Consider the following 15,019-nt stretch of genomic DNA (forward strand, 5'->3'; position numbering starts at 1 on the left):
GTGATGGCAGTACAACCTGTAATATCACTTCTAATTTAAGAATCAAATGTTTAAAATTATCTTTTTTCATTTTTGAGACATGTCTCACGCTATTGCCCAAGTTGGAGTGCAGTGGCACGATCTCAGCTCACTGCAACCTCTGCCTCCTGGGCTCTAAGCCATCCTCCCACCTCAGCCTCCCAAGTAGCTGGGACTACAGGCACATGCCACCACGCCTGGCTAATTTTAAAATTTTTTTATAGAGATGGGGTTTTGCTATGTTGCCCTGGCTGGTCTCGAACTACTGAGCTCAAGTGATAAAAAAATGTTTTGTTAACGTTTATTTTTTAAAGATTCCTGGGATGGAATACACAAACCCACATCTCAGGAACATCAGGAACCGTATCACAAAAAATACACATTTCAATTTATTTACCTTCTTAATAATTTCAACTTTTAGATTCAGGGGGTACATGTGCAGGTCTGTCACATGGGAACACTGTGACACTGAGGTCTGGGCTATGGGTGAGCCTGTCATCCTGGCAGTGAGCACAGCAACCAACAGGCAGTCCCTCAGCCCTCACTCTCCACCATCCCTCCCCCTTCCAGCAGTCCCCAGCGTCCATTGCTCCCATCTTTATGTGCATAACAATTTTTCCTGGTTTACAAAAACATACTGCTCACTTCATAAAACTTCTTTAGAGGACTATAACACAGAGAACTGGTTTCCTGTTAAAAATTAGTCATTTGATTTATGAACTATTAAAATATAGTTAATGTAAATTTTCTTAATCATTGTTTATAGTCAATGTTAAGATTCAAAAATTCAGCCTGAGGCTGGGCACAGTGACTCACATCTGTTTGGGAGGCTGAGGCCAAAGGATCACTTGAGGCCAGTTGAAGACCAACCTGGAAAACATGGCAAGAACTTCTCTCTCTAAAAAAAAAAAAAAACAAAAAACCTTGTGTGTACACACACACACACACACACACACACACACACCCAAAACCCAGCCTGAGATTTGGAAGCAGTCTACCTGACTGTTACACACCCACCCACCCAAAGCCTGAGATTTGGAAGCAGTCTACCTGAAGGCTCACTCTTAGCATGTCCTCTAGCATTTGTGTCTAGTGGCCTCAGGTTCCCCAAGATAACAATTTTATTACTTTCTTGTCTGTTCAGCATTTACACAAAAAGCAATTTAAATTACATATTTTTCTTTCTTCACTATAAAAGGCAACATGGTTTACACACTTTGCTTTTTTATTCTTTTGAAAATAAATCCTGCAGCTTTTTTCATATCCACTGGTGTCTTCTCTAATTTTTATAAAGGTTCACAAGATGATAGAAGTTGAGCCAGTTGTGGTGGCTCACATGCCTGTAGTCCCAGCGACTTGGGAGGCTGAGGTGGGAGGATCACTTGAACCCAGGACTTCGAGGCTGCAGTGAACTATGTGCCACTATACTTCCAACATGGGCAACAGAGTGAGACCCTGTCTCCCCCCAAAAATTTTTTTAATATTTTTTTAAAAGATGGAAGTTTATATAGCCAGTTCTCTATTAAACACTGAATATGTTCCCATTCTTTTGCTAGTCATTTCTTGCTGAAATCAAGGTGAATAGCAATAGGTACAGTCTAAAAGACTTAGAAATCTGTACTGAACTAAGGCAGTGAAATGAGAACTGGGAAGGTAGTTAGAAAACATGGCAAAATAAATATTTGAAAGTTATTTTTCAAACAAAGAATTATTTTTTTTTTTTGGTAGAGATGGAGGTCTCACTATGTTGCCCAGACTGGTCTTGAACTCCTGGCCTCAAATGATCCTCCTGCCTTGGCCTCCCAAAGTGCTGGGATTACAGGTGTGAGCCACCATGCCCAGCTGAATTATATTTTTGTAGTGAGATATAGCATACTTCTGATAGAATGCATAGAGTGTTTTATGTTTAATCATAACTGTAAACTTCCGTAGACTGGGCACTCGGAATGAACAGACCCTGGGCATGTCACAGCTCCCAGTGTGGCTCCACCTTGACTTTCTTTCCCTCTTGTCCCCAGAGGTGACCGCTGCCCCTAATTTTGTGGATATTCTTTATGGCTATACCATTATTTTATCACCAGCAGTGCTCTGCTTAAGTTTGCCTCTTAGCACTTTCTGTGGAAGGAAATCATGGACGGGCGTTTCCTTGGTTTTTGCCCCAGTTGTTTCACACATGCTGGTGTCTGAGGCTTGGGCTACTCAATTTGCTCATCCATTCCAGTATCTGTAGGATTCATGTTGCTTCAATTTTGTGTTTTGTTCTTATGGAAAATGCTGCTCTAATCATACTTTAAGTCCCCATGTGCCTGTGCACAGTAAATTCTCTATACATTAGAGAAAACTTGCTGGGTTGTAGATTCTGAGCAACTTTAAGATTGCCACCAAGTCCCAATGGAGTATATGAATGGACCCTCCCACCGCTCTTCATGTATATTTAGATAATTCCAGTGTTGCCAGTCATGTGGAATAATGTATTTTTGCCTATCTAGTTTGTAGTTTGTGTGAAATGGGATCACTTTGTGATTTTTTTTTTTTTTTTTTTTTTTGAGACAGCGTCTTGCTCTGTTACCCAGGCTGCAGTGCAGTGGCGCAATCTCGGCTCACTGCAACCTCCGCCATTTGAATTACCACAGAAATGAATGTTCGTTTGTTTGCATCTTTGGAAGCATTTGGTGTTGTATTTTGGAATTTAGCCATTCTGAGGTGTGTAGTGATACATATTCACCAAATGTTGTAGGAATAATGAACAAAAACAATTTTGCTTTCTGAAAAACAAGATGAGACCTTCCCTAACGTACCTCAAATGTTTTAAACTATAGAGAGGGAGCAGAGCAAGATGTCGGAATAGAAAGCTCCCCTGATCATCCCCCTGCGAGGACACCAAATTAACAACTATCACACAGAAAAAACACCTTCATGAGAACCAAAAATCAGGTAAGCACTTATAGTACCTGGTTTTAACTTTGTATCACTGAAAGAGGAAATGAAGCGACTTAAAAAACAGTCCTGAATCGGGAACAGCACCCCTCTCCCACCCTCTCCCACCCCCAGCAACAGCAGCAGCATGCAGAGAGTAACTCTAGGTGCAGTGGGAGCGAGAACACAGCAATCATGAGGCACTGAACTCAGTGCTGTCCTGTTAGAGCAGAAAGGAAAACCAGACCAAATTCAGCTGATACCTGCCCACGGAGGGGGCATTTAACCAGTCTCAGCCAGGGAGGAATTGCTGATCCCAGTGGTCTGAACTTAAGTGCCTGCAAACCTCATTGCTGAGGGCTGCAGCACTCTCTCTCTCCAAGCAAAGTTGAAAGGCAGTCTAGCCCATAAGGACTGCAACTCTTAGGCAAGTCCTAGTGCTGAATTAGGCCCAGAGACAGTGAACTGACAGGGGGCAGGGAGGGGTGGTGACATATGGGATCACCCCTCCTTTAACCCCAGGCTGCACAGCTCTCAGCTAAAAAAGAGACCCCTTCTACTTGAGGGAGGAGACAGTATTGGGGGGACTGTGTCTTACATCTCGGATACCAGCCCAGCCACAGTAGGACAGGGCACTGGTCAGAATCAGGAGGCCCCTGTTCCAGATCCTAGCTCCCGGACATTTCTAGACACACCTTGGGCCAGAAGGGAACTACTGCCTTGAAGGGAAGGACCCAGTCCTGCCAGCATTCATCACCTGTTAACTGAAGAGCCCTTGGACCCTGAATAACCAGCAACGATACCCAGGCACTACATCAAGGGCCTTTGGTGAGCCTCTGAGACTTGCTGGCTTCAGGTGAGACTCAGCGCATAACCAGCTGTGGTGGCTACAGAGGAAAACTTCTGCTTGAGAAAAGCAGAGGGAAAAGTAAGGGGACCTTGTCTTGCACCTTAGGCACCAGCATGGCCACAGAGGGGCAGAGCACCAAGCAGGCTCTTGGGGCCCCTGATTCCAGAACTTGACTCTTTGATAGTATTTCTGGACCCGTCCTGGGCTAGAGGGGAGCCCACTGCCCTGAAGAGGCAGCATTCGTGACAAGCTGACTTCAGAGACCTTTGGCCCTAAGGGAACATGAGCAGTAGCAGTACTCTGACAGAACTCCTTGTGGCTTGGGGCGGTGGCTATGGGGTGAGGTTCCTCTGCCTTTCGAGGGAAGGACTTGTGTAGTTTGAGTGCCAGCTCAGCCAAGCCACAATACAACAGGACACAAGGTAGACTTCTAAGGTTTTATCACTCTAATCCCTGACTACTGGACAGCACTTCTGGACTCACCTGGGGCTTGGGGGACCTCCCCACCCTGAAAGGAAGGACACAGGCCTGGCTGGTTTTGCCATCTGCTGATTGTAGACCCCAGGGGCCTTGAGTGAACACAGGCAGTAGCCAGGGAGTGGTTACAGCAGGCCTTGGGCAAGACGCAGAGCTGGCTTCAGGTGCGACCCAGTGCAGTCACAGTGGTGGTGGCCACAGGGATGCTGGTGTCATTCCACCCTCAGCCTTGGGTGGCTTAGAACAGAGAGAGAAAGAAACTATGTTTGGGAGATCATAAGGAAAGAGAACAAGAGTCTCTGCCTGGTAATCCAGAGAATTCTTCCAGATTTTGTCCAAGACCATCAAGGCAGCACCTCTATGAGTATGCAAGAACCACAGCATACTGGGTTTGGGGTGCCCCTTAAAGCAGATATAACTTAGATATCTAGAAAGCCTTCCCTAAGAAGGACAGCTACAAATAAGCCCAGACAGTGAAGACTAAAATAAATACCTAACCCTTCAATGCCCAGACACCAAAGAACATCTACTAACATTAACACCATCCAGGAAAACATAACCTCACCAAATGAACTAAATAAGGCACCAGGGGACCAATCCTGGAGAAACAGGTGTGTGACCTTTCAGACAGAATTCAAAATAGCTGTGTTGAGGAAACTTAAAGAAATTCAAGGGAACACAGAAAAGGAATTCAGAATTCTATTAGATAAATTTAACATAGAGATTGAAATAATTAAAAATCGAGCAGAAATTCTGGAGCTGAGAAATGCAGCTGGCTTACTAAAGAATGTATCAGACTCCTTTAATAGCAGAATTGATCAAACAAGAAAGAATTAGCTTGAAGACAGGCTATTTGGAAATACACAGGAGACAAAAGAAAAAAGAGTAAGAAACAAGCACATCTACAGGATCTAGAAGATAGCCTCAAAAGGGCAAATCTAAGAGTTTATTAAAGAGGAAGTAGAAAAAAGGTTGTAGAAAGTTTATTCGAAGTGGTAACAGAGAACTTCCCAAACTAGAGATATATATCAGTATCCACATACAAGAAGGTTATAGACCACCAAGCAGATTTAACCCAAAGAAGACTACCTCAAGGCATTTCATAATCAAACTCCCAAAGTTCAAGGATAAAGAAAGGATCCTAAAAAGCAACAAGAGAAAAGAAACAAATAACATACGATGGAGCTCCAATACATCTGGCAGCAGACTTCTCAGTGGAAACCTTACAGGCCAGGAGAGAGTGGCAATACATATTTAAAGGGCTGAAGGAAAAAACTTTTACCCTAGAATAGTATATCTGGTGAAAATATCCTTCAAGCATGAAGAAGAAATAAAGACTTTCCCAGATAAAAGCTGAGGGATTTCATCAATACCAGACCAGTCCTACAAGAAATGCTAAAGGGAGTACTTCAATCAGAAAGAAAAGGACATTAATGAGCAATAAATAATCACCTGAAGGTTCAAAACTCACTAGTAATAGTAAACAGGAAAATACAGAATATTGTAACATTGTAACTGTGCTATGTAAACTACTTTTTTTTTTTTTTTTTTTTTTTTTTTTTAGACAGAGTCTCACTCTGTTGCCAGGATGGAGTGCAGTGGTACAATCTCAGCTCACTGCAACCTCCGACTCCCTGGTTTAAGTGATTCTCCTGCCTCAGCCTCCTGAGTAGCTGAGATTACAGGCACACACCACCATGCCCAGAAAATTTTTGTATGTTTAGTAGAGATGGGGTTTCACCATGTTGGCCAGGATGGTATCGATCTCCTGACCTCATGATCCACCCACCTCGGCCTCCCAAAGTGCTGGGATTACAGGCATGAGCCACCGTACCCAGCCTGTAAACTACTCCTATCCTAAGTAGAAAGACTTAAACAGTGAACAACTCAAAAATAATAAACATAATTCAAGACATAGTACAATTAGATATAAATAGAAACAACTAAAAGTTAAAAAGGGGGTGAACCAGGTGGTAGAGTTTTTATTTTCTTTTTGCTTGTTTATGCAAATGGTGTTATCAGTCCAAAACAATGGGTTAAAAGATAGTATTTACAAGCTTCATGGTAACCTTAAACCGAAAAAACAATGGATACACAAAAAATAAAAAGACACTGAATCTTATCATCAGAAAAAATCACCTTCACTAGAGGAAGACAGGAAGAAAGGAAAAGAGGAAGAGAAGACCACTAAACAACCAGAAAACAAATAGCAAAATGGCAGGAGTAAGTCCTTATTTATCAATAATAATATAAATGGACTAAACTGTGCAATCCAAAGACACAAACTGGCTGAATGGATGAAAAACCAAAACCTACTGATCTGCTGCCTACAAGAAATACACTTCACCTATAAAGACACACACAGACTGAAAATAAAGGGATGGAAAAAGATATTCCATGCTAATGGAAACCAAAAAAGAGCAGTAGTTGCTATATTTATATCAGACAAAATAGATTTCAAGACAAAAACTGTAAGAAGAAACAAAGAAGGTCACTATATAATAATAAAGGGGTCAGTTCAGCAAGAGGATATAACAGTTGTAAATACATATGCACCCAACACCGGAGCACACAGATATAAAAAGGAAATATTATTAGAGCTAAAGAGAGAGGCCCTGATACAATAAGAGCTGGATACTTCAACACCCCGCTTTCAGACTTAGATCTTCCAGACAAAAAATCAATGAAGAAACATCAGACTTAATCTGCACTATAGATCAAACGGATCTAATAGATATTTACAGAACATTTCATCCAAAAGCTGCAGAATATACATTCTTTTCCTCAGCACATGGATCATTCTCAAGGATAGGCCATATATAGGTCACAAAATGAGTTTTAAAACATTCAAAAAGGCCAGGCACAGTGGTTCACACCTGTAATCCCAGCACTTTGGGAGGCCGAGGTGGGCAGATCACGAGGTCGAGAGATTGAGACCATCCTGGCCAACATGGTGCAACCCTGTCTCTACTAAAAATACAAAAATTAGCTAGGCATGGTGGCATGCACCTGTAGTCCCAGCTACTCAGGAGGTTGAGGCAGGAGAATCACTTGAACCCAGAAGGCGGAGTTTGCAGTGAGCCGAGATTGCACCACTGCACTCCAGAGCAAGACTCTGTCTAAAAATAAATAAATAAAAATTTAAAAACTTAAAAAAATACTGAAATAATATCAAGCATCTTCTCTAACCACAATGGAATAAAACTAGAAATAAATAACGAGGAATTTTGGAAACTATACAGATACATGGAAATTAAACAATATTGTTTAATTAATTTCCTAATTATTGCTCCTGAATGACCAGTGGGTCAATGAAGAAATTAAGAAAATGGAACAACTTCTTGAAACAAATGATAATGGCAACACAACATACCAAAACCTATGGGATACAGCAAAAGCAGTACTCAGAGGGAAGTTTATAGCTACTACATGCCTACATAAAAAAGGAGGAGGAGGCCAGGCACGGTGGCTCACACCTGTAACCCCAGCACTTTGGGAGGCCGAGGTGGGTGGATCACGAGGTCAGGAGATTGAGACCATCCTGGCTAACACAGTGAAACGCTGTCTCTACTAAAAATACAAAAAATTAGCCAGGTGTGATGGTGGGCGCCTGTAGTCCTAGCTACTCGGGAGGCTGAGGCAGGAGAATGGCATGAACCCGGGAGGCGGAGCTTGCAGCGAGCCAAGATCATGCCACTGCACTCCAGCCTGGTGACAGAGTGAGACTCCGTCTCAAAAAAAAAAAAAAGGAGGAAGAACTTGAAACAATCTAACAATGCATCTTAAAAATCTAGAAAACAAAAGCAAACCAAACCCAAAATTGGTAGAAGAAAAGAAATAATAAAGATTAGAGCAGAAGTAAATGAAAATACAAAAGACAAATTTTTATTTTTATTTTTTTTGAGACGGACTCTCACTCTGTAGCCCAGGCTGGAGTGCAGTGGTGTGATCTCAGCTCACTGCAATCTCTGCATCCCAGGTCCCAGTTCAAGCAATTCTCCTGCCTCAGTCTCCCTAGTAGCTGGGATTGCAGGAATGCGCCACCACACCCAGCTAATTTTTGTATTTTCAGTAAAGCCAGGGTTTCACCGTGTTAGCCAGGCTAGTCTTGAACTCCTGACCTCGTGATCCGCCCACCTCAACCTCCTAAAGTGCTGGGATTGTAGGCATGAGCTACCGCGCCTGGCCAAAGCATCAATTTTTTAAGTTAAACAAAATTGACAAATGTTTAGCCAGACTAAATAAGAAAAAAAGAGGATCCAGATAAATTAGAAATGGAAAAGAAGACAAATGATATTACAAAAATTCAAAGCATTAGTGGCTACCATGAGTAACTATATGCCAATAAATTGGAAAAAATAGAAAAAATGTAAAAAATTCCTAGATACATACAACCTACTGAGATTGAATCAGGAAGAAATCCAAAACCTGAACAGACCAATAATAAGTAACAAGATTGAAGCCATAATAGTCTCCCAGTAAAGAAAAACTCAGAACCCAATGGCTTCACTGCTGAATTCCACCAAACATTTAAAGAACTAATACCGATCCTACTCAAACTATTCCAAAAAACAGAGTAGGGAATATTTCCAAACTCAATCCACAAGGCCACTATTAGTTTGATACCAAAACCAAAGGCACATCAAAAAAACCAAAACTCTAGGCCAATATCACTGATGAATATTGATGTAAAAATCCTCAACAAAATACTAACCAAATTCAACAACACATCAGAAAGAGCATTCATCATGACCAAGTGGGATTTATCTCTGGGATGCAAGGATCAACCTATGCAGATGAACCAATGTGATACATTGCATGACCAGAATGATGGATAAAAACCATATGATCATTTCAACCGATCCTGAAAAAGCATTTGATAAAATTCAACATCCCTTCATAATAAAAACCCTCAAAAAAGTGGGTATAGAAGGAACATACCTCAACATAATCACAACCATATATGACAGACCCATAGCTAGTATCATACTGAATGGGGGAAAACTGAAAGCGTTTTCTCGAAGATCTGGAACACAAAAAGGATGCCCACTGTCACACTGTCATTGAACATGGTACCAGAAGTCCCAGCTAGAGCAATCAGATGAGGAAAATACAAAGGGCATCCAAATTGGAAAGGAAGAAGTCAAATTATCTCTGTTTGCTGATTATATGATATTTGGAAAAACCTAAAGAATTCACAAGAAAACAACTAGAACGAACAAATTCAGTAAAGTTGCAAGATACAAAGTCAACATACAAAACTAGTAGCATTTCTATGCAACAGTGAACAATGTGAAAAAGAAATAAGAAATTAATCCCATTTACAACAGCCACATGTAAAATTAAATTTTACCGAGAAACCAACTTAACCAAAGAAGTGAAAGATCTCTATAATGAAAACTGTAAAACACTGAGGAAAGAAATTGAAGAGGATACCAAAAAATGGAAAGATATTCCATGTTCATGGATTACAAGAATCAAGTGTTAAAATGTCCATACTACCTAAAGCAATCTACAGATTCAGTGCAATCCCTCTCAAAATACCAAGGACATTCTTCACAGAAATAGAAAAAAAAAAACCTAAAATTTATATGGTACCATAAAAGACACAGAATAGCCAAAACTATCCTAAACCAAAAGAACAAAACTGGAAGAATCACATTACCTGACTTCAAATTACAGTACAGAGCTATAGTAACCACAGCAGCATGGTACCGGCATGAAAGGAGACACACAGACCAATGGAACAGAAGAGAACCCAAAAATAAATCCATACACCCACAGTGAACTCATTTTTGACAACGGTGCCAAGAACATACACTGGGGAAAGGCAGTCTTTTCAACAAATGGTGCTGGGAAAACTGGATATCCATGTACAGAAGAATGAAGCTAGATCCCTATCTCTCACCATATACAAAAACTGAAATGGATTAAAGACTTAGATATAAGACCTCAAACTATAAAACTACTACAAGAAAACACTGGGCAAAATCTCCAGGACATTGGTCTAGGCAAAGATTTATTGGGCATACCCCACAAGCACAGGCAACCAAAGCAAAAATGGACAAATGGTATCACATCAAGTTACAAAAGCTTCTGCACAGCAAAAGATACAATCAATAAAGTGAAAGTACAACCCACTGAGTGGGAGAAAATATTTATTTGCAAACTACCTCTCTGACAAGGGGTTAATAACCAGAATATATACAGAGCTCAAACAACTCTACAGGAAGAAAATCTAATAATCTGGTCAAAAAATGGGCAAAAGATTTGAATAGACATTTCTCAAAAGAAGATATACAAATGGCAAACAGGCATATGAAAAGCAACATAGCAAGACCCTGTGTCTACAAAATGTATAAAAATTAGCCAGGTGTGGTGGCATGCACCTGTAGTCCCCGTTACTTGGGAAGCTGAGGTGGGAGGATTGCTTGAGCCCAGGAGTTTGGAGACTACAGTGAGTTATGATCATGCCACTGCACTCCAGCCTGGGCAACAGAGCAAGACTCCATCTGAATTTTTTAAAAACTTCTAAACCATGATCAAGTGAGATTTATCTCCAGAATGCAAACAGTGCATCCTATGAAAATCAGTCAATATACCACATTAGCCGAATGATGGAAAAATCACAGTAATCTCAATTGATACAGAAAAGGCATCTGACAAAATTCAAGACCTGTTGATGATAAACAACAAACTAGGAATGGGAGGAAACTAGGTCAATATAATAGGCCATATATGAAGAATCTACAAGACTATCATACTTCATGGTGAAATACAAAAATGGTGATCTTTTCCCCTAAGATCAGAAACAAGATAGGATAACTGCTTTCACCACTTCCATTCAACATAGTACTGGAAGAGCTAGTCAGAGTAATTAGGTAAGAAAAAGAAAAGGCATCCAGCTGGGCGCAGTGGCTCATGCCTATAATCCTAGCACTTCAGGAGGCCAAGGCGGGTGGATCACCTGAGGCCAGGAGTTCAAGATCGGCCTGTCCAACAAGATGAAAACCCGTCTCTACTAAAATACAAAAATTACCTGGGCATGATGGTGAGTGCCTGTAATCCCAGGTACTTGGGAGGCTGAGACGGGAGAATTGCTTGAACCCAGGTGACGGTGGTTGCAGTGAGCCAAGATTGCGCCACTGCACTCCAGCCTGGGTGGCTCAGTGAGACTCTGTCTCAGAAAAAAAGAAAAAGAAAAAGAAAAGGCATCCAAATGGGCAAGGAAGAAATAAAATTATGTTGGCAGATGACATAATCCTATGTGTAGAAAATCCTAAAGATTACATACACATATATGTACACAAAAACTGAACTCATAAATGAATTCAGCAAAGTTGCAGCGTACAAAATTAACATTTAAAATTACATTTTTTTTTTTGAGACGGAGTCTCGCTCTGTTTCCCGGGCTGGAGTGCAATGATGCGATCTTGGCTCACTGCAACATCCACCTCCCAGGTTCAAGCAATTCTCCTGCCTCAGCCTCCTGAGTAGCTGGGATTATAGCCGCCCACCACCAGGCCCAGATAATTTTTGTATTTTTTAGTAGAGACAGGGTTTCACCATATTGGTCAGGCTGGTCTCAAACCCCTGACCTCATGATCCACCTGCCTCAGCCTCCCAAAGTGCTGGGATTACAGGTGTGAGCTACCGTGCCCAGCCTAAAATTACATTTCAATACTCTAACAGTGAATAATCTGAAAAGGAAATTAAGAAAACAATTACATTAGTAATAACATCAAAAAGAATAAAACAGGCCAAGCACAGTGGCTCACGCCTGCAAAATCAGCACTTTGGAAGGCCAAGGTGGGAGGATCACTTGAGCCCAGAAGTTCAAGACAAGCCTGAGCAACAAAGTGAGACCTCATACTACAAAAAAAAAATCAAAAAATTGGCTGGACGTGCTGGCCTGTGCCTGTACTCCCAGCTACTGGGAGGCTGAGATGGGAGGACCACTTAAGCCCAGGAGGTTGAGACTGCAGTGAGCCATGATTGCACCACTGCACTACCACCTGGAGACAGAATGAGACCCTGTCTCAAAAACAAAAACAAAAACAAAAAAACAGCTAGCTATGGTGACACAGACATGTGGTACCAGCTACTGAAGATCCTAAGATGGGAGAACAGCTTGAGCCCAGGAGTTTGAGACCAACCTGGACAACACAGCAAAACGCCATGACAAAAAATTAACCAAAAAAGCAAAAGACTTGAATACTGAAAACTGTAAAACGTTACTGAAAGAAATTAAAGCTGTAAATAAATGGAAAGACATTCTGTGTTCATAGTTTAAAAGACTTAATTTTGTTAAGGTGTCAATATATTACTGCAAATGCTCTACAAATTCAAAGCAATCATTATCAAAATGCCCATGACATTTTTTCTGGAAACAGAAACACTCATCCTAAAATTCACAGGGAACCTCAAAGGACCCCAAATAGCCAAAACAATCTTGAAAAAGAACAACAGGCTGGACATGGTGGCTCACACCTGTAATCTCTGGACTTTGGGAGGCCAAGGTGGGTGGATCACCTGAGGTCAGGAGTTTGAGACCAGCCTGGCCAACATGAAGCAACCCCGTCTCTACTAAAAACACAAAAAATTAGCTGGGTGTGGTGGCACATGCCTGTAATCCCAGCTTCTCGGGAGGCTGAGGCAGGAGAATCGATTGAACCTGGGAGGCGGAGGTTGCAGTGACCCAAGATCACACCACTGCACTCCAGCCTGTGCAACAAGAGCAAAACTCCATCTCAAAAAAAAAAAAAAGAAAGAAAAACAACAACAAAGCTGGAAGCCTCACTCTTCCTAGTTTCAAAACTTACTCTCAGTTTTGTTTGGGCGCGGAGGCTCATGCCTGTAATCCCAGCACTTTGGGAGGCTGAGGCAGGCGGATCACCTGAGGTCGGGAGCTCGAGACCATCCTGGCTAACACGTTGAAACTCCGTCTCTACTAAATATACAAAAAATTAGCCGGTTGCAGTGGCGGGTGCCTGTAGTCCCAGCTACTTGGGAGGCTGAGGCAGGAGAATGGCATGAACCTGGGAGGCGGAGCTTGCAGTGAGCCGAGATTGCGCCACTGCACTCCAGCCTGGGCGACACAGCAAGACTCTGTTTCAAAAAAAAAAAAAAAAAGAGAGAGAGAGAGACATGGGGTCACACTAGGTTCCCCAGGCTAAGAGTTTGAGGTCAAGAGATCCCTCCCTCCCTCCCTTCCTTCCATGTTTTTTCTTTCTTTCTTTTTGGTCAGTGGATATACTTCAAGGAAAAGGGGTATTTTCTCTAATGGGACAGTTACAATTTTTTTTCCTCCAGAGAGGCTCAGTTCAGTGTCATCAGAGTTAGAGGCCTCCTCCATGGCAATGGTTCCTTCACGGGGTTTAAGAATCCCTAGCCTATGTCAGGTGTAAACTAACCCCTTTGTTATGCCACTGGGGAATCATGGATATTGTCCTGTCTATGCCCCAGGGTCAGGATATTTGTTGTGATAAAGGCACCTGAAGCAGAAGCAGCAGCAGCAGAGGTCCTTAAGGTCCTGGTGAGCCCTTTGCCTTTTGGGGTGTGGACTCAGTGCGCCACCTGATGGCTGCCTCTCCTTCCTCTCTCTCTCTCTCTCTCTCTCTCTTTAAATGACTACTGTTTCAGGAGCACCTCTTGTACAGGGTGTATATAGTCCACCCTCCCGCCGCACCCTGCACACCGGGCCAACCCAGCATCAGGCACAGCTTCACTCTAAACACACAGATAGATCCAGCACCAATTGAAGGAGGGTTCCAATAGCATATTCCTACTCTTAAATGCCAAAGAATTATTTTTAAAAAGGCAGACTCAATCAGCTGAATATAGAACCTATACTTGGTGGGCTCAATATGCAACACAGAGCAGCACACTCGAAGCACCAGCTTTCTAGCCAGCAGCAGCTCACCGGACATGTTGGCCATCAGGCAGGACAGTGGGTTAGCAAGTCAGAGCAAGAGAAGATAAAAAATAACTTGGGCGTGGTGATGCACACCTGTAATCCCAGCTACTCAGGAGGCTGAGGCAGGAGAATTGCTTGAACCTGGGAGGCAGAGGTTGCAGTGAGCTGAGATCACGCCACTGCACTCCAGCCTGAGTGACACAGCAAGACTCTGTCTCAAAAAATAATAATAACAATAATAATTAAAAAAATAAAGGCCAGGTGTGGTGGCTCACGCCTGTAATCCCAGCACTTTGGGAGGCCAAGGCAGACAGATCACGAGGTCAGGAAATTGAGACCATCTTGGCTAACATAGTGAAACCCCATCTCTACTAAAAATACAAAAAATTAGCTGGGCGTGGTGGCACATGCCTGTAGTCCCAGCTACTCAGGAAGCTGAGGCAGGAGAATCGCTTGAACCTGGGAGGCAGAGGTTGCAGTGAGCCGAGATCGCACCACTGCAATCCAGCCTGGGCAACACAGCGAGACTCCATCTCAAAAAATACTAATAAAAATAAAGAGACGAAGGATCCACAGTGGCGATCAGTGTCTGGACAGCATGCTCACGGCACCAATCATTGTGGTCACCTTCAGAGACATAGTTCTGACAAACTGATGATGGTCTGGCACTCACAGAGGGGGTATTAAAAGGCTTATTGCTCACATTGTTGAGATCTTGGGGAGAGCAGGGCAGACCCATCAAGCGTAACTGAAATGGCCTGAGAGAGCAAAGAAAGGAGCCTGGCCTGGTTGTTTACTGTGGTTGGGGTAGAGTTGGGCACAAGATCCCCTGTATGGGCGGG

The 15,019-nt window shown here is 42.4% G+C and overlaps 1 protein-coding gene across 2 annotated transcripts in view; it reads right to left on the minus strand.

Annotated features, from left to right (window-relative positions):
* The window catches only part of LOC115836973, a 35,787-nt gene that overhangs the window by 14,627 nt on the left and 6,141 nt on the right, over positions 1–15,019 (minus strand). Inside the window, exon 1 of one of the 2 annotated variants that reach the window (XR_004032011.1) lies at positions 835–871. The exons of the other annotated variant lie outside the window; for it this stretch is intronic. The gene's annotated coding sequence lies outside the window, so the exon portion shown is untranslated. Of the gene's footprint in view, positions 1–834; positions 872–15,019 lie in introns of those variants that run through there. 2 annotated transcript variants of the gene reach the window in all.

The sequence above is a fragment of the Nomascus leucogenys genome, chromosome 10, assembly GCF_006542625.1.
Source record: "Nomascus leucogenys isolate Asia chromosome 10, Asia_NLE_v1, whole genome shotgun sequence".
In the NCBI taxonomy this organism is placed as follows: Eukaryota; Metazoa; Chordata; class Mammalia; order Primates; family Hylobatidae; genus Nomascus; species Nomascus leucogenys.